This window comes from Lycorma delicatula, chromosome 2 (assembly GCF_047948215.1).
Source record: "Lycorma delicatula isolate Av1 chromosome 2, ASM4794821v1, whole genome shotgun sequence".
Lineage (NCBI taxonomy): Eukaryota > Metazoa > Arthropoda > Insecta > Hemiptera > Fulgoridae > Lycorma > Lycorma delicatula.
This window is the reverse complement of record NC_134456.1, coordinates 214,152,702-214,179,779: the sequence shown is the minus strand read 5'-3', so window position 1 is coordinate 214,179,779 and position 27,078 is coordinate 214,152,702. Positions and strand designations below refer to the sequence as shown.

Here is a 27,078-nt window from a genome sequence, read left to right as displayed (position 1 = left end):
CGCGTTCATATAACTTCTTATCAGCAAAAAACTGTACCGAGTTCGATTTCAGATCATCATCATCATTAGTGAAACTTTTACATTCATACAAGATTTTTTCAAACTTCGAAATTAAGAATAGTAATCTGATATTGAACGATCAGGGCTATGCGGAGGGTGAGACATCGCTTTTCGATCAAGTTCCAATAATTTTCTACGATTTACCGAAGATTCCTGTGCTATTTGCCAATTCTGACCGATTTTCTTTGATTGCTTCCTGCAGTTGCTTTAATTGTTGAAGTAACATTTAAATTGATCATTTGGTTCCTTGGTAGTAGCTCAAACACCTTTGTAATCCCACCAAACTGAGAGAATGTCTTTTGTTGATTCAACTCTGCTTTCAATGTGGCTTGTGCTGGTTCATCACGCTTGGCGCGCGATCGTTTTCAGTTGATGTTATTGTAGACGATCCATTTTTCATTACCGGTGATGATTCGTTTCAAATAAAAATCGACTTCATTGCGTTTGAGATGAATATCGTAAATATTGATTCGTTCTGAATCTCTTTCAATTCATGAGGAAACCAAATGTCGAACTTCTTAACGAATCCCAAGACATTTGATGTGATTTTTAACTATTTGTGTTTGATACATTAAACCTCTCTGCAACCTCTTAAATAATATACGATCCGACTCATTTATGATTTTGCTTTGGTGCTCATCGACTTCAATTGCTTGAACAGAACGTTGGTTAACTTTGAGTGAAAGATCTTCAGAACTGAATTTTTTAAGCTGATTCCGACGCGTGTGTTATGTTAGGCAAATCGGCAAATAAATATCACGTACCTCTTTGTGAGCCTCGGCAGCTTTCTTGCTTTTACGTAAATAAAAAGTAAAATATGTCGAAAGTGGATAAAATGTTCACACTCCATGTTAAAATTGACAATAAAGTAACAAATGCAAACAAAATTACGCGCAATTTGCTTCTAAAGTATGCTAAAAGTGACAGCTATTAAATATAGAAAGAAAAAAATCATAATATTGATAGAAGTCCTTCAAAATAGTCATAAATCTATCTGTACGTGAAAACCGAAATTATTCTTAGCAACCCCAGTATTATCCGGGTCGTATAATATCAGTTGGATTATCTGGGTAATATAAAATCTATTGTATCTGGATTCATTGCACGAACTGCTGGATGTAACTCTACTCGTACTTCCAGCAATTCTGTCTTGTTGTTCTTCTTCTCTCTTGTACTGTAGACAGATGAAGAACTTCGTTGCTTAAAAATCTGTAGCAGTGTTAGAGGAAAATTATACTATAGTTGCCAGAATCGGTTAAAAATGAGTAACAGTAGGATACATCCCAATAAAGTTACAATAATTACAGTTGATGATTACTTTTATACGATAAAGCATTACTAGATCCTTTTAATCAAGACAACTTCCAAGATTTTCTTTTTTTATGGTTTTGTTTATTTTTTATTTTTTTTATTTTATCTACAGAACTAAAAACATTAATTCGGTCTTCTAAAATTTATTTAATAATACTTCTCTATTTTATAAATTAATGGATAGTTGCATATTTCAATCTATTTTTTAATCTGGAAAAAGTGTATTACTTCTTTTCTTTCATATTTATAGCATTTCTTAAGTTGATGTATACGATTTAATAAAAAAGTGATTTCTTTCAATATGCTTAGTTCCTGAATTGAATCTAGAAAGATAAAATACTTTAACTGATTTAATTCCATTTAATTTATACTAAATGAATTCCTAGGGAAAAGATAAAATATTAAAACGTAAATTTTAAGAGGTAGTTGCGTGATGTTTCACAATTTACTGTGGTGAAGTATTTGTGGATACGATCGTAAATATCATGTTCACTAACTCTAATCGTAACAATACTCGAATATCACAAGCGTAGGATGATTGTTCTTATTCAAAAACGTATTTCAATTGTAGCATCTATTATTATTATTTTTTTTTTTTAATTTTATTATCATTATTATTATTGTGTTTTTGATTTTGTATGTTTTTATCTATGTGTTTTTGTTATCCGTCCATAAATACCGTATTTAAAGTTCTAATTATTTTTTTTTTTTGTATTTGAATATATAATTGTTATTATTATTATTATTTTATTTTAAATATTGTGTTTTTGATTTATATGCGAGTTGTTGAATTGTAGCTATTCTTGTGATACTGTGATTATACTATATGATTTTATGTAATATTGTGCAACATACAAAGGTTTTGTGAAACTGTCCTGTTGCACAAACAAATAAATTATTATTATTATGTTTTTTTTTCTTTCCGTAGCGGAGGAAAAAGCTCTGCCAGCCGCCGTCAAGCCCGTACTGACGGCAGTGCGGGGCTCTCACCCGCTAAAAAACCTCCCCTTCTACCATGCAGGAGCCTGATCTAAGCCATATGGTATGTACAGCCCCTGCATGATCACCCAGGCACTCCACTATCCGAATCCGTGTGACCGGAAGGCGTCCCCAGGGGGCGATCGACGAGCGACGACTCCGAGGAGCCCCCGCCGCCCACCCCCAGAAGCTGGCCACCCTTGATCACCCATCATCGAACTCCAAGCCTCCATAAATTCGCATCAACTCATCCTGCCGTCGCCTCTCTTCATCGGCCTTCTCTCGTATCATTGATGCGATCGTAGTCGAGACACACTCCCACTTGTTGCCATTGCTGAGCATTACCTCGATTATATTGTTGGCCCCCTCCACACCCTGACCCTCGAGCACTATGCGGAAGTTGCGCCATCTAGGGCAAAAAAATACTACATGGTCTGCTGCATCCAGTCCGCCTCAATCGAGACAGCGACTTGTATGGCATCTGCCCATCCTGTACAGGTAATCTCGAAAACATCCATGTCCAGACAGGAACTGGGTGAATTCGTAGCTTGTATTACCATGCTTTCGCTCCACCCAGTTCCTGACGTCTCGTATGAGACCATAGGTCCACCTTCCTTTGTCTGAATCTCGCCATCTGTCACACCAAGCCATGTAGAGACCGTCAATTGCCTCCTTTCTGTCCCCTCCATTCACTATTGCAGCTCTCATTTATGCATACTCCAGCTGTAACCGAAGCCGCCTCGGCGCTGATCGTTCGATACCCTGCGATGACACGTATGTTCAACCTACGTTGTTGCATAACCAAACGCCTCACGTTCCTTGCCCTCGACAACGCTCCCAGCCATACAGGAACTCCATATAACACCACAGAAGAGTACACACTGGCCAACAGTTTCCTCTTACTAGTCTGAGGACCGCCCTTATTTCTCATCATGTTGCTCAGCGCCTTCACGACATTTTCGCCCTTTCTCGCCGCCTCCTCAACATGTACAGTAAAGGATCGGTTCTTGTCCAGCCACACACCTAAATACTTCGCGGCTGGACTAGGATGGACTATCGTGTGTCCCACTCTAAAACGCAATGGATGCAGTCTGCGTCTTCCAGCCGTAACAACCACTTTCACTTTGTCTTCAGCGAGCCGTAGACCATGAGCTATTAGCCACCTCTTAACCACATCAGCCGCTTCTTCACCGGCCACCATCAGTTCTTCTTCCGTTTTGCGCACAATTACAAGCGCCAAATCATCAGCAAACGCCACCGGGGTGACGCCCGCCGGATAGCGCTGCCTTAGAACATTATCGAAAGCAATGGTCCACAGGGCCGGACCGAACACCGAACCCTGAGGGACACCCCTCTCCACCGGAAATACATTTACCAAGTGTATGGTAAATCGTAATACATTTTTATATTTGTTAAGGATTATAAAATTAAAATAAAACTTATAAGTAAGTCGAAGGACGATAGGCACAAACGTTTCACACACAGTTTGACGAAAAACGTTCATACTCTTTCGATAACCCAACAGGCTTCAGAAATCGTGACGTAATTATTATAACATATTCTGTGATCTTTCGAGTGTTTGGGAATAAACAGAAAACAACTATTATTTTTAGGCAAAACTAAGTAGGGTCCCTTATAATCTTTGGAAAAAAGTTTGAACTTTCTTACAAATTTCATAGAAAATGTAGTTTCAAGCGATTCGGAACTCTTTGAAATCCCTCATTACTGCCTGTAATATTAATAATTATGACTTGAACCATTCAAGTACAAAAAAATTGAACCTTTTAATATACTAAAGGAAAGAAAAAGTAAATAAAATAAAAACGAAAAATGCATAAACATATATTCAAACAGTTTTTCAATCAAATATCAAACAGTAGAGTATGTCAATCAAACTAATTGATATGTTTAATCGACATAATTATTAATTAAAATAATAATAATTATTATTATTCTAATATGTCTTCTAATTCTTCGACTTCTAAAGTGATTGATCTCTAGTCAATCTCAATCATGTATAAACATTTATCACCTATAATTTTGTCAAATTTATCATTAAAACACGAATGTAGTATATTTTTCTTTTGCAATACTTTTGTATAGATTTGTTATAAAAAACACTTTCCTGACGAGAAATTTAATTTAAAAAGGTAGTTATAATAAAAAACGGCTGTTAATATAACAAATTGCAAAATTTTAAACAGTTTATCGTAATCAGAATACCACCGATTCTACATACCAGTTTGAATTTGTGAAGCGCTGCCGCAAAATGTAAACAATAAACAAGTCCATGAGAAACCGTTATGACAGTTATATAAACAGTAAATTAGAGAACGATCGCACGAGAGACCGCATGGCATACTCACACCTCAATGCCTCAATTGCAAATGACAACGGACAGCTTATCAATTCTCGCTCTCACTGATAAGTTCCACAGCAATGTAGCGTATACGTGTCAAATATCTGCCTGTTTGCTGGCGACGACACAATCAACCATTCACCTATCAGACTGTCCTAGTTGATGTTTCACAAAGCATATATAACCGGAATCTTTCTAACGGTAGGTTAATTGCAAATTAGCGTTTGTACGCATGCGTATGTCTGTCGATGAGGGAATTATATATCTAATTTTTTTTTTATAGAAATTCCATGAGGCCGATGAGTTAAGTAGATTTTTGTGATAAGGACTCGACATTTCATCAGTATTATCCTTCTAACTAGTATCCTTTTAACTAATATTTCTAAACTAACAATTGATAATAATATAAAAGAATTTAAGCCGAAAAAAAATTTATTTTAATAATTTTTCATTAAAAATTATTTCATATAATAACCACATAAAAATCGTCTTAAACATCATCATTCTAGAGAAAGACAACCGTTTAATTTAGCATGTCAATTGTTCTTTTTCAATTTTTTCAATTATTTTCTAAAAATCTCATTTACGGTCCTACGAGAAAATTTCTAAATTTTCTTAAACGTTAAATGAAACATTAAAATTGTCAATGAAAAATTCATAGTCGGTACCCAAACAACCTGAAATAAAAAAATAGTTCCCTTGTGAAAACAGAATTTGGCAAACAGAATTCTAAACGGCTAAATGTAAATAAATTTTCACATCGTTGTGAGCGGTGCCGAAACCCTTTGATTTTTTTTTAATAACTTTGACGCTCAACCTTTTAAATTTATTCAAAGATAATTTTTGTAGTTAATAATCTTGAAGTGTAACCATAAAAAAGCCTAAAATACGCTGCTTCTGCTCTCATGAGAAGAATTCACCACGAGGAAAAAATATATTAGGAAACGAAATAAATATGGATCGACATATCCAGCCAGCGCTAGTTTTCGCAGATTGACGTACAGTCTTGGAACGTACGATACAGCTATTGTAATCGTAATGAAAAATGAATTATTCAAATCTTCAATAATTAACTTAATAATAGTAAACCTTTGTATTTTTATAACAGCATCGTTTCATTACTGCTAAAGTAAAAAAAAAATAAATAATGATATTTGGTAACGATCAGTACAATAGACGATCCGTCTATTCCGTCAGTTCATCGATCCGATGAATTGAAAAAAAGTTAAAGATTAAGATAAATTATCACCAGATACAAAGTCTAAGAAAAAACATGTACCGTTATTGACAAAAGATTTTAGCGTAAACTTGCTTTATCAATTATATAAACTTTATTTCATCGTATCATCCGATACGCGCCGACTCCCTAACTCTTGCATGCAGGCGGGTCCTAGAAAAGAGACCTTCCAATCGTACACGTGCCACGCTTCAAGACACCAATTGCATACGTAGAATTAAATTATTCCCTTAGACATTCTTTAAAACAGCTATAATTTACTTACAGAATTTTAAGTAGTCACTGGCGTATAGCTAAGCAACTATTTTTCTTTCATTTCCATTTTCCAAATCATCAGTAATATTATTTCTTAGTCCAAACCTCATTCTGAGGTCCTTATGTGTGGTACACTTTTCCATTAGATACTTGACTAAGTACTTTATCAAACACCGCACATTGGTCTTTCTTCGCTGGTTAACAAACATGAATTTGTTATTCGCGTGTGACCGATTCTAAGCCTGGTCATAGCCACCTGTCCTCGGCGAGTCAACTTCACCTCACTCTTCGATTTATACGGAGAAATTTTAACTGAGTTTAGTTTTGTATTTAATCTTCTCCAATCAGTATTACACCTGTTTTTTATTGTATTAGACAATTTTCAACATCTGCCACCCGTACAGGAATTACATCCAACTTATCACAGACTGTCACCTTTCTGTCAGCTTCGTCTGCGCTTTCATTTCCTGCAATACCAGCATGCCCTGGAGTCCATAAAAATACGAATCGCTGTTCTAGTTGATTTAAAACGTACAAAATGGAGAGGATGTTTGCAATTATGAGGTCCTTAATGTTCTTATTCCGAATTTCAGTAAGTGTATGTAGAGAGTCGGAACATATTAGCACTCTCTTCGCAGTAGTGTTCCGAGTAGCGAAGAGCTTGCTGTGTGGCAATAAGTTCTGCCGTATAAACACTGGCCATATCTGGCAGTTTCCAAAAATGGGCTTCTCCATTTACATATATGGAGCATCCAACACCACGTTCGGTTTTATAACTGTCAGTATAAATTTTAATTTGTTCTTCATAACTACCGACGGTTGATAAAAATTCCTGGATGATTACTGGTGGCTTCTTTTTTATTTCTTCTCGAGAGAGATCCAGTCTTGTGTTTACCGCTAGTAAACGCCATGACGATATTTCATTTGTTGAAATTGCTAATGTATCTGGTAAAAGCAATTTCATATTTTCTTGCCAATTCGTGATACCTTATTCCGGCTGGTCTGGAATAGGTAGTATGATGTTCATTCCCGGACTTGTACGGAATGCGTCTGACGCATATCTTATTCCGCTGCTATATATTAAGTCTAACTTTCTTAAATGCAACTTCCTAGCGGATGCAACACGTCTGCAATCGAATTTCGATTGAACCAATGCTTTATACAGCCTCAATAGTATTTCTTTATCTGAGCCTCAGTTGATGTTGGGTAAACATTTATTAATGTTTAGGGCTTTTTTGCATCTATCGCTCAAGTTCTGTACATGTAATCCCCATGTGGGATTTATCCAGTAATAGATCTAAAAATCTCACATTATTCTTATATTCTATTGGATTGTCGTCGATGGTCAAAACAGGACTTCCGTGATGAATTTTCTTCCTACAGAATACAATACACAATACGTTTTTTCTGGTGAAAATTTGAATCCATTATTCCTTGCAACTTCATTAAGGACGTTAATCGCTCGTTGTAATTTTTACTTCACCATAACTGTCTTGTTGTTGGCATACATAATTGCCAAATCATCAACATAGACACTTTTACTGATTTCTACTGGAACGGCTAATATTAGTTTCTTGATGGCGATCGTGAACAAGGTACCGCTCAACGGCGAACCTTCTGGTATACCATTTTCCTAGCTTTTTTCTGATAAATATTCGTTGTTGATGCGTACTTGGAAAGTACGGTCGTTCATATAGTTGCAGAGTAAAACTGGCAGATTGCCACGAATGCCCCATTCAGGTATTTGGAGTATTATTCCTTATCGCCAGGTCATATCGAATGCCTTATGCAGATCAAACACTCCGACACAATGTTTTCTTGTGATGAAGCTGTTGTATATGATGTTCTCTAAGTTGATCATTTGATCAGTAGTAGAGCGGTATTGCCGAAAACCTGCTTGATGTGAGGCTAAGAGATTTTCTTTTTCTAAAATCCAAATGAGTCGATTATTTATAATTTTTTTAAATATTTTTCTCATAGCGCACGTCAAAGAAATAGGACGGTAACTGTTAGGATCTGTCAAATGCTTATATTTCATTGGCAATGGAACAATATATGCTTTTTCCACTGCTGCTGGTACATTCCATCCCGCCATATCTGATTATATAGTTCTAACAATCTACGTTTTGCATTGATATTCAGCTGCCTGATCATGTTATAATGAATTTCATCCGAATCAGCAGCTGTGTTACCGGATTTCTCCAACGCTTTCATAAATTCTTCTATTTTAAGAGGTACATTATATGAATAATTTCTTTCAGTTCTGAAATTTAGTAGACCTTCAAGTTCTGCTTTTTTCGTCCTAAAATATTCATCGTAGTAAGCCGCTTTAGTGGCTTTTTGGAAGTGATTGGCTAGTAACTCTGCATTCGTATGGAATATCTTAATTTCATCTTCATATTGAAGGCTAGTTATGGAAGTAAAGTTTATACGCCGAAAATTGCCTTCACTTTCTTCCAAACGTCTGATGCAGTTATGTTTCTGTCAATGGATGACACGTATTACTTACTGCCAGGATCGTTTTTTAGAGCCTATCATCTTTTTGGATACGCCCTGTATTTTTTAAAAGCAAATTAGATTTTATAGTGATGGACGTTACTTAAAGGCGTTATATGCTCTTTTCTTTCTTTTAATAGGTTCACTTATTTCATCGTTTCACCACAGAACGGGTCGCTTCTTAAGTTTCCCAGATTTGTTGGGAATATATCTTGATGCCGAGTCAAGTATTGCATTAGTTATAGCGTCGACATCGACTTCCATAACTCCAGTTGTTTCAAGGAGTATCGTCCTAGCTGTGAAGCTCGTCCAATCTGCCTTATCAAACAACCATATTTTGGAAATAGGATATGTTTTCCTTGTAACGTCAGTTACAATTTGCACTGGAAAATGATCGCTTCCATGTAGATCCTCTAAAACATGGAAGATGTACCTCAGTGCTACCGATCCACTTACAAGTGCTAGATCTATAATACAGGACGTCGAGCCACCTCTGGCACTGAAAAAACTTCCTGTACCATCATTTAAGAGAATGAAATCAGAATTCAGCAGGAACTTTTCCAACTCTCTTCCACAGGGATCTACTCGATCCGACCCCCAAATATATATATATATATATGCATTGAAGTAACCCACCAGTAGAATGGGTGGGGGAAGCTGAGAAATTAATCGTGCTATTTCATCCTCCTTCCAGTCAAAATTCGGCAAGTATATGCTGCAAATAGTGATCTGAAGCGGACGCTTCATTCTGATTGCGACCACTTGTAGATTTGTGTTTAGATCAACAAATTAGGTTGTAGCTGTAGTCGATGTTAATATGGCTACTCCACCTTTAACTCATATTTGGTGGTTGATCTCGCCGAAATGTATCGTATCTTCTTAGTTGGAAATTTTCATTTCGGCAGAAATGTTTTTCTTGCAGGCATATACAAATTGGGTCTACGTCATGTACCATGTGTTTGGAGCGCATGGATGTTTGACAAACATCCATTAATGTTCCACTGAAGAATCGACTCGCCAATTTTTAATTAATTTAAGGTCTCGGTTTTCCCTTCGACCATCCTTTTTTCCTCTTCTTTTCTGTGTTACGAACAGCTTCGTGTTCGTTAAGAATGTCATCGCCCGTATAGCTCCCGGCCTCCGATTTGGAGACCATTGAAGCCGCGGACGACAACGGACAAGAATCGGCGCCTGGTTCAGGCGCCGATTGAGAGGCAGGAACATGGAATACCCCTGACACGGGAGCACCATTCACCATCCCAGGCAAGGGGGACACAAGCTGTGTGGTTTTTGGTAGCCTTTGTGGTTTACAGGCCTCCTCGGTGGCAGGAGGCTTGGGAGCCTGCATAGTAGATTGCGAAACAGTGACTTTCTTCACACCATCATCCAATATTTCATGCAAATGGACGTGGCCCTCTGGCTTGGCGTCTGTTTTCTTCTGATCAGCACTTTTGTTTTTTGTCGAGATGTCATCAGGATGCTGTATTGTTATCGATGGTTTTGTGATTACCTTATGAATAAAAGACTTCCTTTTGTTGTCGACTATTCTCTGAATCATAATAGTCAAAGTGGGAGCAAGTTTACCAAGAAACTGGTTTGTATCGATAGCAGTTGGAGCAGGAGCAGGAACATCAGCCGCAGCCTGTGCATTAAGTTGTTGCTCTAGGCTTGCGGGCGTTTACAATTTCTTTGCTTCAAGGTAGCTGATTTTATGCAGGGGGTTTACTTCCTGCACAGCTACTTCATCTTTGTAAACACAACAATTTCGAGATCTACACAAATGCTGTCCTTTACAATTTACACATGTAGCTCCTTACATGACTTCCTGGCTTCCCCTCATGAACCTCTTCACCGCACACGCATATTTGCGGTCTCTCGCAACTGACAGTGGTGTGGCTAAAGCGTTTGCACTTGGAGCACCTCATAGGTTGTGGTAAAAATGCCCGCGCATCTAAACAGTAAATTCCTGCACGAACTTTCTCCGGCAGGGTTGGTTGGTTAAAGGTGAGGACATGAGAAGCAGAAGGTATACCCTCGCCGTTTCTTCTCATGTTCAACCTGCGGCACTCTTATCACTCCTTGTAATGTCAATTCCTCGACTATTTCCTGCTTTGTGCAGTTCAAAAGATCCCAACAAGCCACAACACCCTTTGAGGGTGTTATTATTAATCAAATGCAGGTTTTACGCTTTGAATTTCTTTTGAAAACCCTTTTTTTCATAATGGCAACGTTTTATAGGCTACAAAAGTTTAATTTAAAAATTAACCTGCAAAGTATTTAAAACTGTATAAAGTATACATTTAAATTCAAAATACTATTTTCAAAAAACTTCCTAAAATGAACAAAAAATAAATCTTTTAACTGTTCTTACAGTTTTTGTGTTGTATATTAGTTGAAAATTGTTTACTGTCAGAAATTTTTTCATTTTCCGCTGAATACTTAAAAAAAGTCCAAACTTAAAAAGAAATTGATATCGTTTTAGTTTTTACTATTTAGAGTAGGTTTTCTTTTTAAGTCTTTTATTAATTCAAAAAACTTTCCCGTTTATTACTTTTATGCTAAAATTTCTTTGTTTTTCATGTTTCTATAACTTGGTTCAATAGCTAGACTCAACCAAAATTCAACATTTTAGATATAAAAGCATATCCTTTCTAGCTCCGACAAGAACAGCTAGCTTTCACATACGATATCAAAAACAATTTTATTAAAAAACTTATACGAGAAACTTTTATTGGAAGTGTTTTATCATATTTAGTGTAAAAGTAAAACTTTACTATAATGCTAAGAACATATAAAAATAGCAGAATTTTATCGGACGACAGAGAAACATAACAAATGGTATTGTTTTATTTTTTGAGAATGAGAATGCAATTAAAAACAAAATCTTTACTGTAATTATTATTAAAACTAAAGAAAGTTTTCTGTCTCATAGATGAGTTTTAGTTGGAAGTAAACTTTTCTGCATACTTTTCTTTATAAAAGAATAATATTAATTCAAAATAAGACAACGAATAAGGAAACATTTGTTTTTCTCATTCTTTTTTATTTATCTTTTTTATTTTTATAAAAAAATCAATTTTTCTTACTCCCAGTTTTTAGTATTTATGTTGCTAACATAGCGTAAAAAATTGTAACCGTAATGAAATCTCGAGTATGCGTGAATCGATAACAGATAATTTAAAAACAAAAAGTTTCATTTAGTCATAATGGCGGGTAAGTTTTAATTTTTTTACAGTAATTTTTAATTTTTTTTTCCGTAACGTATTTTGCTTCTGTTATTATCCCATAATAATTACTTTATATTAACTATCACAAACGAAAGAAAAAGTAATGATAAATGAGTGAAATGATAAATTATAGGTGAAATTTTAACTATAACTCGTAAAGCATACTTACCAAGAATCGAACTGGAGACCGGTTGATATAAAAGCGAGTATGCAAACCGCTGTAACAAATCGTCAGCTGTTACGATTCTACTGCAGAAAAGTCTTCTGTAGCGGATGTACAGAAAAATAATATTTAATTTGTTATATCTCTTTGATGAGGTATACAATGTTGATTTAACGCTATAATTAAAAGAGCAAAAAAGACAAGTTTTATTTGCGCCCATGGCCGTACCATTGATTCTCTACCTTTCCGTTTGACAGAGTCACTAGCAAAGATGGCGACTTCTGAACTGAAAACCTTCTGTGATTTGAAGTTTGCTAAATGTGAATCTGCAGTTTCTATATAAAGCTTAATTTCGATTCTCCTAATGACTATATCATCGGTCGATGTCATAATCAGTTTGAAACGACCGGATGTCTTTGTAAAAGAAAGAAACTTCACACTTTCCTTTTTACTGACTCAAATTTTCTCTACCACTATTCTTTTTTTTAACGACATAAAGTACTGCATACACAAAAATCACACCCAGATATTATTTTCTATCACGTACATTTACTTACTCTCTAGTCTTCTACTGATTAGTTTTTGTTACAATTAGTCTCGAAATACAAAAAAACCGCGCATTTGAAATTTTAAGTATTTGTAACTATTGATAAACCTTAATTTCAATAAAACATTTTACAAATCTGGATTTCGTCCAACAGCCGGTAATCTCAGGCTATCTCCTCCATAGACAGTGCCATCAACTGAAACCCAAAGTACGAAGATAAAATAAGCACTAGAATCCAGTTTTTTAAAACCTACGTTGAATTATAGTTTAGAATCCCATTTTTTTTCTTTTCCTAATTTCAGTTTTATATATATATATATATATATATATATATTTAAAATAATTGGCAAAAAACCTTCACAGATTCTCAGCCCCAATCACTGAGCCGCTGAGTTGAAAGCTTAAATAAAAGCTTACGAACGGTAAGATGTGTCATCAATGGTCACTTGTTCCCCACCACCACCCGTTTTCGAGAGATATTGCAATAAAACAACTTGTAATAACACAGCTGTAAATTTCTTATGGCAAAAATTAATATAAAACCTTGACAAAGTCCCGGCACCAACCTGCACCGATTTCGAAATATTTAAAAAAAAAACCTTATGACCCCGAGATGTGTCACCAACGGTCTCCTGACGCCAGCGGCGCTAGTATGTATATATATATATATATATATATATATATATATATAAATAAGAGCAATTAAAAATATATATTCGTTCGTTTATAGTTTCTTTAGTCTATATAAGAGAAACTTCGATTTGTTTCTCCTTGTGAAAAAGTCTCTGAACCAGAGTATTAACTAGTAATTAATCAATTATCAACTTATTGTATATATGAAAGTTTTCTTTTGACGATAAAGAGAAAATCACAGAGAAGAATGACTGATTTAAAAACATATTAATTCCAAGATATATCCTTCCCTGCTAAAGAGCATTTGTATGTGTGTGTCTGTGTGTGCGCCCCCCTTTATTTTTATTTTTTTTACCTTCTCTTCCAAGCCGGACCCATGTAAAAAATAAATACGGCCCGGGGCAGTTTACTCTAAGAGCCCACCCGTCTACCGGCTGCAAGTCCGGCATGACAGGCAGTCCCACCGGTAGGATCTTGATTTCCTTGTCTGCAGCTAACTCACAGTCTAAAATCACCAGGCCCGACAAAGTCGTGCCTAACGACCCACCCCAGGAGTCGGGACTCGGTCTTGCATTGCGTGCCTCAAACGGAGGCAACCCAAAGGTCATCTCCGCCGGGACTCGGTCCTTCAAGTGCCCGCCTCTAACAAGCACGACCCACAAGCCGCACCTGTCGGGACTCGGTCTTAACCAGCTTCGGGGCACCAGAGTCTCCATGCTTCATCGCCGACGGCCACCCACACAAGCGTGGACAGACTCCGACTCCATATAGGGCTACCCCATCCACGAAGGGATGGAGTAGCGATGGGGTGCCATCGCTACCCCAGCCTTCACGGTACGGAAATAAATCAGAACGTCCCCATACAGAAGAAACCAAAAGCCAGACACTGATCACCAGCTACTCTGCACAAAGCCTGTAGATACCAGATCAGCAACTCACCCGCGACTCATCTGTCCGATGATCTGCTTTCCCACAAATAACGCATACCCGCAATTTCCAACAATTGGCCTGCTGATGACCAGGCTATTCGCAGTTGCAACAAAACACAAGGTAAACGGATTGGAAAGGAGAAATGGGGGAAAGGGACAGGATACATGGGGGAAAGGGAATATGATAAAATTAAAATTGGAAAAGGAAAATGGGAAAGGGATAAGGGGAAAGAGGAAAAAGGGAAAGATTATATTTTGTGAAGTTCCGTATGTTCATTTTGTTAATGTTTTATGAAACTTTCAATTGTGTTCTTTTAATTTATACATATAAACTCAAATCTAGTAATAGCGAAGCATTGCCCGGTCTGCTAGTTATAAAATAAATTAATTAATTTTACTACCGTAATTCATTCATTCAATATCGTAGCCGATCTTAAAACACAACTATTTTCGATACAAATAAATCGTTACTGAAAATACTATCGATTATCCATTTAGAATCGTATATATGTTTTTCTTTTTTGCCTTGAAGTTACAATTAAATATACATGTAAGCAATACATGCGGTTCAAATCAAATGATAAACAATAAAGGTCAAAATTAGAAGAAACAATAATGGTCAAAATTAGGAAAATTTTGATTCTTATATATCCTTCTTTGCAAATTATTGATTTTGAAGAAACTTCTCTTTTTTTACTGTGTCAAGAAAGGTTAGTTTCGTATTACGATAATTTGTTTCGTAAATTAAATATAATATATAAATAACAAATTAATTAGTTTAATTTATATTTAAGCTTTCAGCTCTCCTAGTGAGTGAATTTGCTTATGGATATTATGGATCTTAATGAAAATTTTAAGTGTACAATCTTTAAAAGATACCTAAACTGATCTAAACTACATTTAATTGGTAAGATTTTCTGATATTTTTCGCTTTTCCTTGATTAATTTTCATCATTCAAAAAAAAAAAAATTTTACACAAGAGGTAATCAATCTCGGACAACTAATAATCCCATTTCGAGAAGCCACCCGCCAGGGCAACCCGCCTGGAGGGCCTAGCTGCGGAGACGTGCCTTAGGCACGTTCTGAAGCTAGTATCATACTTATTACAAGATATTATACGTACATATCTTATTTTTTCTACATTTTTTACTTTTATTCATTTAAAACCGTTCAATATTCCTTTTCGATAAATCTTTCATTTGTTTTTCACATCGGTTAACAAATAATTAATAAAGATATTTTAATAAAATCTTAAGGCAACGACGGTAGTCCATCGATCATTTTTTTATTATCTCAAATTTATTACTTTATTTTTGTAGTAACAGAACGGAAAGGTTTGAGAGATGGGAAATATTAAACGTTCACTTTAATTAATTGTAAGTTCCCTATTGTTTAGGTTCTACTCAACCTCCTGGGACGAGAGTTTCTGGAATTAAGGACAATATATTTGTTGGACAGTGCAATTTCTATAGATAATATATTTTACAATTAAGATACGTATAAATAAATTGCTTCCGTAAAATACTGTAGGGTTTCTTGTCGTATTTCTGTAATTTTTCAGCTTATTTTGCAAATAATAAAAGATTTTCATTAAACTGTTACCTAGTTTCATCAAATCTAGAATAAACTTTAAAAGGAATAGTTTATAATTCGATTTATAAAAATACTATAAAGATATTAGAAAATTAATAATTTGTTTTTATGCATCAACTTTATATAGATGAAGAATAATATATCCCGTTGTAGAACATCTGAAGTTCATTGGCTTATTAAAAAATTTCAATTTATCAGCAAGATTTTATGTAAATATTAAAACTAAATATTATCATATAATCTCAGTAGAGCACCATTAGCTTAATTACAGATTTTTCGTTGGTGGCTATATTCTAATCAATTTTATAATAAAAAATTCTTTTCTTTATATTTTTTTGCATTACACATTTTAATACCTTGAAAACTAAAACTTTTTTTTGTTTAACCTCCGGGACCACCGTTAAGCATTGCTACAAAGGATGAGATAAATGACTTTTAGCGTGTGTGAAAATGTAATTGTTGTGATTCGTGTCGTTTACCTTTGTTTCGTTTTATTCAGTTTTATTTAGTTTAGTTTGCGTTTATGTTACGTTTGGGTTAGTTAGCGTTTATACCTACGATTGCTACGGGGTGTTTACCCGTTGCTAAGACTCCATCATATGCCGGTCGGTTCCTCAGGGGATGAAGGATGGGTACAATGGAGCGGTATGTTTGTCAGAACCATCGGGGCGAGTTGGGCAACTATTGTGCTGCACAGTTGAATACTCAGTCGACGGGTCGGGAAGAAACAGTTTGTGTACCTGTTAGTGTTGATGCAGAAGGATGTCAGCAGGAAACGGCCGGTCGGCTCGCCGACGACGACAGTGTTAGTCAAAGCGAAGGGGAAAACTTACGCTGACCTCCTCCGCTCAGTGAAAGGAGCAATTGGGGTCCTCTCCGCACGTAAGGGACAGGGTGAGGACCACCACATCCGGGTGCGGGCCGATAACCCACCGGGTTGGTCTAGTGGTTAACGTGTCTTCCCAAATCAGCTGATTTGGAAGTCGAGAGTTACAGCGTTCGCCAGCTATTTTTACACAGACTTGAATACTAGATCGTGGATACCGGTGTTCTTTGGTGGTTGGGTTTCAATTAACCACACATCTCAGGTACGGTCGAACTGAGAATGTACAAGACTACACTTCATTCACACTCATACATATCATCCTCATTCATCCTCTGAAGTATTATCTAAACGGTAGTTACCGGAGGCTAAACAGGAAAAAAAGGGTGCGGGCCGATAGTGGTACTACTAAACGGATAAACAAGAATATTTCAAAGGTCGGGGCACCACTACGGCTCTGTCAGGGGGGTGGTAGAAGAGTGCACGTGGAGGGGGCGTGGTATTAAGGATGTGGATGCACTCACCACTCAGGATGAGTTCATTACGGAGTTTCGGAAAATCAAGGGAGAGTCGTTGTCGATGAAAGTTATGTCTATGCGAACGGCCTATGGTGCGACACAGGTACTTTCTACGAAAGGACTGCCGGCGAGAGGCTCGGTGTCCTTACTGTCGGTTGTATGGACATGCACCCGGTGGTAGGGGATGCAAGGCTTCCCCTGTCTGTGAGTTACAGGCCCATCCAAGATAGGTGGGAGGCTCCGGGGTCCCATTATCAATGATTGGACGGGGACTCCTTCGCAGCGCCTCTGGGGGAGGGAATGTAAGATCGTAGTCCTGGTGGGGAACCCCTCCCCATTAGATGCAGGGCATTAAAACCTGAGTCCTCTTCCTTTGGAGAGGACCCTTTGGAGTCCTCTCATTAGAGACGTGGCATACACTGCAAGACCAAGTTCCGGCTACCTGGGCGAGACCTTGTGTTCTGCCGCGGTAGTTTGAGGCAAAGGCAACCCCCCCCCCCCGGAGCTTAATTATGCTTAAATATTTGTTCCGCTCCTGGGGGGCAAGGTAAATGAAGGTGAACAAAAAAAAAATAGAAAGAAAAAAATGGAGGTCGAGATCTGAACAAGTGAGCTAGTGTAAACGTGTTGATAGCGCTCTCCGTTTTCATATTTTCATTGATTCCATACTTTATATTTTATTGTTTATTTTCGTTATCAGTTGTTTCGTTTAGTTTTCTTGCGTTTTGTGTGTTTTTCATTCTAGTTCGTTTGAGTTAGTTTGCCTTGCGGAGTTCTTTTATTACCCGCGTGTGGTTTTATATACTGTTAGTTTTTTTTTTAATTTAATTTAACGTTCTGTTTGCGTTTATTAATGTTTTGTTGTTGTTTAAGCTAATTACTGTGTTTATATTTTATTTTTTTTTATAAATTAGCCTACGGTTATTAAGGGCGATTTACCTTAGCAACACAACTGTTATACTGTTAATTTTGTTGTTTACGTTCGTGGTATAGAAATTCTAAAGTCGAATTATCTTGATTAGTTTGAGGTTAAATTATTTTATAGAGCTTACGTTATTTGTTATTTTGCTGTTTACCCGATTCCGATCGCTCCGACGGTCGGCCCCAAATGGGGGATAGTGATACTGACAGTGCGGTTACCACCGACCGTGAAATTTATCGGCGGGCGGTTATTAGGTACCTAGTGGTTGCTAGAAGTAAAACGGTGCATGGGTGTATCTGGTTGTCCCCAACAACAAGCTGCAGTCCAGTACATAGAATTTAGTGATGATGGTGATGCTCTGAATGAGTGTGAGATTGACTTTTGTCCTCCGCCGGCTGTTTCTACTGTCGAGAAGATAGAGGGTCTGCCGGTGGGAAAACATCAAAAAGGCGGCTGCGGCTCTCTGCTTCCCCCCTCCCGAGTTCGGAGGAGCAAAAGAAGGCTTTTCGATGTTAAATAATGTAGAAAATGCAGCTTGGGCTTCATTTAAAGTCGTTTACAAAACTTTTCTCGGCAAACAAAAATCCGACAATTGCCTCGTTATTTTTTAATCAGCTTCTAAATTTAAAATTTAAAATTAGTTATAATAAACTACTTCATATAGAGCTATGGGATGTAATATATCTTTGAAAATACATTCCCTCCACTCACATCTGGATTTTTTCCCGGACAACCTCGGAGACCTAAGTGACAAACACGGTGAACGTTTCCACCAAGACATTTCGGTGATGGAAAGCCGCTGTAAAGGGAAATGGAATTCTAACATGCTAGCTGATTACTGTCGGACATTAATTTGAGATGTGCCTTAGGCTTCTTATAAAAGAAAATCATCAGCGAAATTATTTTAACACAGGTATGATCATGAAAAATTATAAATTTTACAGATTTTAACCATATTTTCCCGTAATTTGTTTTTGAAGCGTAATTTATTTAAAACTAAGGACGATAGGAAAATTGTATTTACAGATCTGTAATGTATGAAAAAAAGCAATTCAAGAATTGGTATCAGTGATATCAATAAATTTATTTATTCTTGGTAATTTATAAGGTTTGTAACTAAGGTCATAGTGTAGCTTTAGCGTCAAAATACATTGTTCTTTTATACATCGACGCGATGAAATTTATGATTGAAAATTGATTCGCAAATACTAAAGGTTGAGAAACGCTGACTTAATGAATTACGAAATTATGAAAACAGTTACAGTGAATAGGTCACATCACGTCCTAAATAAATATCATATATAAAGATCTCATCCAACTAAGACAGTTAAGAAGTTAAATGTTCCCATCGATTTCAACCGATTTGGTATTCAAAAAGTTAGGTAATATTTAGACACCCAGAAAACCGTACTTATATATTATTTATCATTCTATAATATTACCTCAGCTGTACAGATGATAGAAGAACCGTTATAGCTGTCCGATTGCTGACTTTGCCTTGGCATTTTTACTCGACTATTTCAGGGAGGTTATCAAGAAAATAAATATATTATACAAAGTATAATGTTAGATTTGTTTTTGCTCCACAAAACAAATAGTAATAACTGCACCAATTTTCAAAAACGAGTAATCAAATATTAAGATTATCACTAAAAATAATTAATTAAAAAGAGGAATAACATCACATATGAAGAAAACAATAAAAAAAAAAAAACATTGTTACGTTGATGTACTTTTAATTTTTATCAGGTACTGATATTATTGCATCTCAAAAGCAATGCGACACAAGCGACTTATTGAGGAATTATTCAGTGAAAAGAATGAATGCTGTTAACACTTCAATTTATAATAGTAACAAAGTAATACAGTAACAGGTCATATAACAGTTGGATATTTCTTTATAACGGAAAATTAAAATTGGTAAAATAAAATATTATTATCGTTTAATTACGTGTTTTTCCAATTTGAAATCAATTTCAGTAGATGTATTAAAATTTTTTAACCATATATAAATAGTTATATTTTTTATACGCATCACTACAATTTCGTTAATATTTAAAAAATAAAGGTACAACACGAGATGAAATTTGAAAATCATTTACAGGAAGAGAGATTTAAATAAAGTTTAGTTTATTAAATGTGAGAAGATTTAAAGATTCATTTTTAATTATTAAAAGTTGTATTTTGTTTACGTGAACATTTTTTTTATAGTGTATCATCAGAGCGACCTGGCACCGTCGTGAAGAGGAAAATAATTTAAATAACAATAATAATCGTCATATTTTGAGCGGTTGTCATACGACTTGTATGACAATCATCGTCATATAAGTTGTATATAGTTTGTAACTTAGTTTAATTTTACAATCTCACTTCCCTTTACTATATTATTTATAGCAAACCAAGGTTTAAAAAAATATATATTTCTAAATCAATCATACTCGGTCAGTTACAGGAAATAATCTTGGTTTTTCAATTTTTTTTTTTTTTTTTTTTTTTTTTTAATAAGATTTTATTGTTTGATATTAATGTTATTATTACCGAATTTTCTACAAGTTGATAATTTTCTTTAAAACTAAAGCTTTTTAGTATATCGTTTAGTTACGATTTCATCCACTAATAAAGAAAGTGATTTACTATTTAGATTTTTTATTTAAAAACTTTTGTGTAGAGTTATAAATATTAATCAGTATTTTATTCGTATATAAACTTGAACAATTATCGATCACTTATTATATATTTTTATAAGCACAGAGATAAATAATTAACGGAAGCGTCGTAAGCTACAGCTTCATCATTATCGATAAAGAAACAATTTGATAAGCTCACTGTAATTTTACTTTTGCATAATATTTAAATAAAGAGCGGTACATCTTAAAACTCGAAGCATTATTGGCGATTAAAATCAAAGCGCGTGTAATAATTTCAGCGTTGTAATTCCGCAAACCGAGAGCGCGAGGTATCCAGGTTTACACCTCGACCGTCGATTAACGTAGAAAGTTCATATAAGAGAGAAGAGAAGACGACTCGAGATAAAAAGCAAGTAAATGCTCCGGTCGTCGGGCTGACGTTCTCGATTATCTTTTTCTAATAAACTGCCGGCACTCAACAATATAAAACAATTCTCAAACTATCTGGACCTACGGGATCCGACTTCGGAGTACTGCGAACGACTTCAATGTCAAAATGAACTAGCGATGCGTATAACAGAAGCATCAGTAGTAAAAAAAAAATATATATTTTTTAAAAAAGCTTTTATTTAACTAATATTAATATTAACATTAATAAAAAAAGGAAACAAATTAGAAAAACCCTCTAAAAAGTAAAAAATAAGAATTAAATCAAATTGAGAATTTTAAACAAAAAAATATAATATATTAGCAAATATAAAAATGCACTGAAAAGTTAAAAATAAATTATATAAATATTTAATAAATAAAAAATAAATGTAATAATTATTAAATTTTAAAATTAAAAGTAATGAAAATATTTAGTTAAATATGGTGCAGTTTTTATAATTTATTTAAAACAACACATTTATTTTTACAACAATTAAATCTTCATTTTCATTTTCAATAACGACGCGAGGGAGCGAAAGGTCTGCTGGAACCTCTCCAGTTGAGACTAGATACAAGCAGCAATCTGGGAAAATCATCACTCTCTTTCTTTGTACGTTCTTACATAGTTGAAGTTCATCTTCAAATTCTGCTTGTAATCCAAGCCAAATTGAACGCACTCTTTCCGCTAAAATTTTTTTTAAAATTAATTATGAATTTTTATTTAATGAATTCATAATTACGATTACAATTATAATAATGATAATAATTAATAATTTTTCAGATTACCGTCAAAGTGTAATAACTTTGTACAAAATTTCTAAATTTAATTTTTATTTTATCTTATTAACCCGTAATGGTCATCTCGGTGCAAATTTGAACCGTCAAAGAATTAAAACTTGAGTTATTTTATTACAGATAAATAAAGTATATACATATACTGAACAACCTCATTAAACAAAAAAATATATTTTAAAATACAGCAAATGTCTATAAATACTTATTCGAAAAGATTGTTATAAAAACTGCGCCACGCTTTTATTTAACTAAATATTTTCATTATTTTTAATTTTTTAATTTTGTAATTATTACATTTATTTATTGGTTATTTATCAGATATTTATATAATTTATTTTTAACCTTTCAGTGCATTTTTATATTTGCTAATATATTATATTTTTTTGTTTAAAATTCTCAATTTGATTTAATTGTTATTTTTTAGTTTTTAGAGGGTTTTTCTAATTTGTTTCCTTTTTTTATTAATGTTAATATTAATTAAATAAAAGATTTTTTAAATATTTTTTTTATATGTAATCAAATATATTTTTGTATTTTTTTTGTATTTTTTTAAGACTAAAAAAAAGAAAAAAATATTTATTTTTACACATTGAAGTTACATACGTGTGCCAAATTTCAATCATTTTCATACGATAGTTCATGAGAAATGAAAATTTTCAAATAAATGCATGCATTTAGAGTAGGGGTAAAGCGTGGGGGCGTGGGGATGGGTCATATCAAATTCCGACACCGTAGTTCTGTATTGTCATCGAAGTTACATATGTGTACCAAATTTCATTGATTTTCATAAGATAGATCAAAAGATATAGCAGTTGCAAGATTTTATTACTCCTAAAGCGAGTTAAATAAAAGCTTTTAATAAAAAAAATAAAAAATAAAAATAAAAAAACAGTGAAATACACGAATATTTAGACTAACGATACGTCCGGGAGTAAATACAACGTTTCAGTTCAAAGTACGAAATGTGACTTAACAACCTTAATCACTTACCGGTGTATCTCCTAAACAACGAGGATGACAGAAGATTAAAACGGCACACATTTTGGACCTTAGTGACTCTGTAGTGTCTAAAATGTAACTAGCTGCGTATTATCTCTTCGATTTTTATTTTAAAATTTATCTCATATTCTTTACTTTTTCTTTTCATTGTTTCGTCGGTTTTCTTGCTATTTATGACTCCTTTTATTTTTCTTTCTCTTGTTGTTCTGTTAGGTGTTAAATTTTCATAATTATAGCGTACGTGCTGCTTGTCACAAAAGTTCTTTGTAATATTAGTATGGGATTTTTGAGAAGTTTCACTGATAACTCCTTATCATCCGATCACGACTTCTTATCTACTATCTGGAAGGATATAATTTGTGATAACTTCATCTAGTTCATTGCGTTTTCAATTTCTTTTTAACGTTCTACTATTCATATGTAGAACTGTGATTTATTACATATATATATATATATATATATATATATATATATATATATATATATATATATACTCTTATTGTAATACATTTATTTTTATATCTGTATGTTAATGAATATATATTTTTTTATTTAAATAACTCCAGATTTTAACGAAATATTCTGAGATATAAACAATAATATGTTACTGTAGCTAATATAACCTACATCTTTAGTAATTAAACAAAGTCAAAAAAGTATATATTTATTTAAATTAGGTTACCGATATAAAAACTTGATCATATTTTATTATGTTTAGAATTCTGGCGTAGCTAATTATTTAGAGTTAAATTTACTTCAAACAGTTGAGTGGTAAAAATAGACTACTTTCTTGACGTATTAACTTGTTAATTAGCAAATAAAATGAACTTTCTGCATTTGATATACGTGTTTTTTCCATGAATTTTATTTAATTTAATTAAAAATTTACTATTAATTTTTAAATTGATAACGTGTTGGTAACTCATTCTTTGGTATTTTATTTATTAGTTTTACATTTTTTATAGCGGTAAACAACAATTAGAAAGATACGTCCTTGATATACTTATAATGTATACGAAGGAACACGCACAAACACCAATTAACTTTAATTTATAATTTGTGAAAATTTAGATGATATTTATTAAATTAAGCTTTATCTCGAAATTTCTAATTTTACATCAAAACAACCGAAATGTAATTAATATTTCTTAATAAAAAATACGTATTATTTTTTGATTTATCTCCTTTTTTCTAATTAAAAATTTTTCATTAAATGTTTTCGCAAACTTAAAAAAACATATGTGATATTAACGTTTATATGTTTTGATGTACATCAAAACACGTGCTAATTATTGAGCTTATCAAAAGAATTTACAATTATTTTCTTCGTTTTTAATCTCAGTTTTCAATTTATTTTTTATTTCGTATTATAAAAATTTAATTAATAGTAATCGTTTTTTTTTTATTAAATAAAAATTATGGATTTTAATACCTTTAATGTAAGTATTATATCGATAAATTTTAATTATTAACTTTTCTATATCTAGAAATGATTTATCGTTTTACAATAAACATATTTCCTGAAAGAAAATCATGATATACGATAATTAAAAAAAAATGTTTGTACTAAAAAATTATTTTTAATAATTAATTTTTCCTACATATAAATTTTGTAATATATTAGATAATTTCTGACCTTAGTTGTGATGACATGGGCGAAAGCTAAATTAACGCAGCGCTGCAGAATTCCTTTCGATAGTACACACGCCACGTACACTAAAACCAACGTGTTCACCGACCGTTGCTCGCGCCCGCTCTCAACTGAACCACACCCTCTGAGATCGTCCGACAGAGCGCAGCATCACAAAATATCCGCTAACCGTGAACCAATCCTGCATCGTAACCCGTTCCTCTAACCCTAGGCCTACAGCAAATTCTACTGCGGTCACTATTATAGCAGTAATCGTCACGCAGAACAGGACCGACAAAAGTTCTTCCAAATTTCAATATTTATTGCGCTTTAAATCAACCTATACGATATAATTAAATTTTAAATTCCAAACAACCCTTTCGTGTTTTAACGACAGTGCTACCGTGACGATTGATTAATATATCACGTTATACTCGTATATATAAATATATGTCAAAATTCATTCTCTTGGAAAACTAAATTCCTGTCAACTTCCTGAAAAAAAGTCCAAAGAAAAAAATTGAAATTAATTAATGGAAAAATAACCCTACTTCCGTTTGCCTTAATTTATATTTCTAAAGTTTTATTTTTAATTTATAACTTATCAATCAGTTTTTTCGTAACAAAACAAAAAATGAATGTAGTATAGAATTAGATTCTAAATTTTTATTACTTTTAAATTAATAATATTAACATTTAAATTTTAAATATGATTTTATAATATTTATTTTTTTAAATTTATTAAATACAATAGTATTAAAATACTACAGACAATAATTACTACAATTTTTTAATTGTAAATAATTGTTGTCATTTTTTTCAAGGTTGTCATCTTTCATATAAGGTGCAATAAGGTGGAATCAAAGGTTAGAAGGTACTTTTCTTATATGTGTATATATTACGGTAAAACCCTGAATACCGGTAAATCTTAAGTTTTACCGGTAAATTCTAACATTTACCAAGTCACTTGATAAAAGTCAAGTCCGAAAAAATCTTGAAAAAACATTTATTTCGGACTTTTACCAAATAGTTTTGGTCATTATTGACATTTACCATAGACTGTTGGTAAAAGTTGACAAGTTCTGTAATGAAATCACTCAAAAGTATGAATTTAAAAATGCTCTTCCCAATTTCGGAATTTCAGTGCACTGCAAGTGAAAAATGAAACCGGTTTTTTTCAAAAGATTACAAAAAACTATATTTTGCTATTTAATACTAAGACATTTCAAAAACTTTAAAAGTAATTAATTCATATACACTAATATTCAGGAATGAATAATTTTCAGCAAACTTCCACAATGGTAAATAGCAATATCTTCGTTGTTATAATTAAATGAATCCTTTCGAGACTACAAATTACAAAAAAAAACTCTATAACTAAAAATAATGCCCATCTCAAGTATTAGATAATAACTCTTATGCAAGAAACGTTTGCTCTTCATATTAATTACTTTTTGAATGAAAAATTTTGTTAAACTTAGTGTTCCAATTGTACGAAATTTTGAAATTTACACGTTATTATTTATTGCAGCAAGGTTGAATATTATGGCACTTAGAATTACAAAGTAATTTTGCAGATTTCCACAAACATCTGTTCGTCGTACACTTCTTCACAAAGTTGCATTTCTGAATCCATGCCCACCAACTAAAGACAGTTTTTTCACAACTTCTCGTATGCTCACTGTCTTGGAATGGAATGGAATGCAAAGTTGGCAGGAGTCTATTACTCCCTACTCCATCGCAGAGCCTGGACAGAGTCCCTTGCTGCTGGATCTTTCTAATCGGGCTTGTTTTTAAAAGGTTATTTTTAATCTCGGATCTAATTTTTCAATTTTTGTCTATTATTATTTTAGTGAATTTAAGACGGATTTAATTGCATTCCAATCCGTTGTTGAACCAGCGTTATCAAACCCATTGCATGGGCCGACCGCGGAAGGCTATGCTTATAAAGCCTGTCCTCCCGACGTAATTCCCCTTCAGACCATCCACTGAAGTCCTTTCGGTGCTAACTCTTTAATAGGCTAGCAGGAATACGCCACAACGGGACACTAGCTAAAAAGGAGGGAGCAATGCGTCCCCTTTTCCGGAGGAGTCGCTATTGCTGGGTTATTTGTCTTAATGTAAGTTTTAAATTAGGAGAGGTTGTGTAGAAGCTCTTCATCCGCTTCTGGTATGGCTGCCCTTCAGGACGCATCTCTGCTGGGCTCTGTTCCGGACTCCAGTCCGTGATGTTGAGGCGAGTGGTTGGTCTTCCTTCTTCTTCATCTTCTCCCTCTTCTTCTCCCGAAGACCTCTTCGTTCTTCTTTGGCCTGCACTTTCCAAGAATTGGTAGTAACCGAAGTTACATACCGTTAACCTTGTAAATCCCGAGCCCCGAAGGGCTGAACGGGGGAAAGTGCAGGTTTCTTCGCTCTTCTGTGCTGTCAGTGGCTGCTGGGCAGGTGGCTGCTGGGCTCACTGTCTTAGTTCCAACATCTCAACACTCAAAAAATTTTCTTTGCACAACGTAATCTGGTTTATCGCATACATCGCTTGTAATTTACTC

The 27,078-nt window shown here is 34.1% G+C and overlaps 1 protein-coding gene across 11 annotated transcripts in view; it reads right to left on the bottom strand.

The window, feature by feature from the left end:
• Trpgamma (Transient receptor potential cation channel gamma) overlaps positions 1-24,654 on the bottom strand; it is a 1,234,746-nt gene extending 1,210,092 nt beyond the window's left edge. For all 11 annotated transcript variants that reach the window (XM_075357154.1, XM_075357155.1, XM_075357156.1 and 8 more), the window contains exon 1: positions 24,539-24,654. The gene's annotated coding sequence lies outside the window, so the exon portion shown is untranslated. The remainder of the gene's footprint in view (positions 1-24,538) is intronic.
• Positions 24,655-27,078: the final 2,424 nt, after the last annotated feature.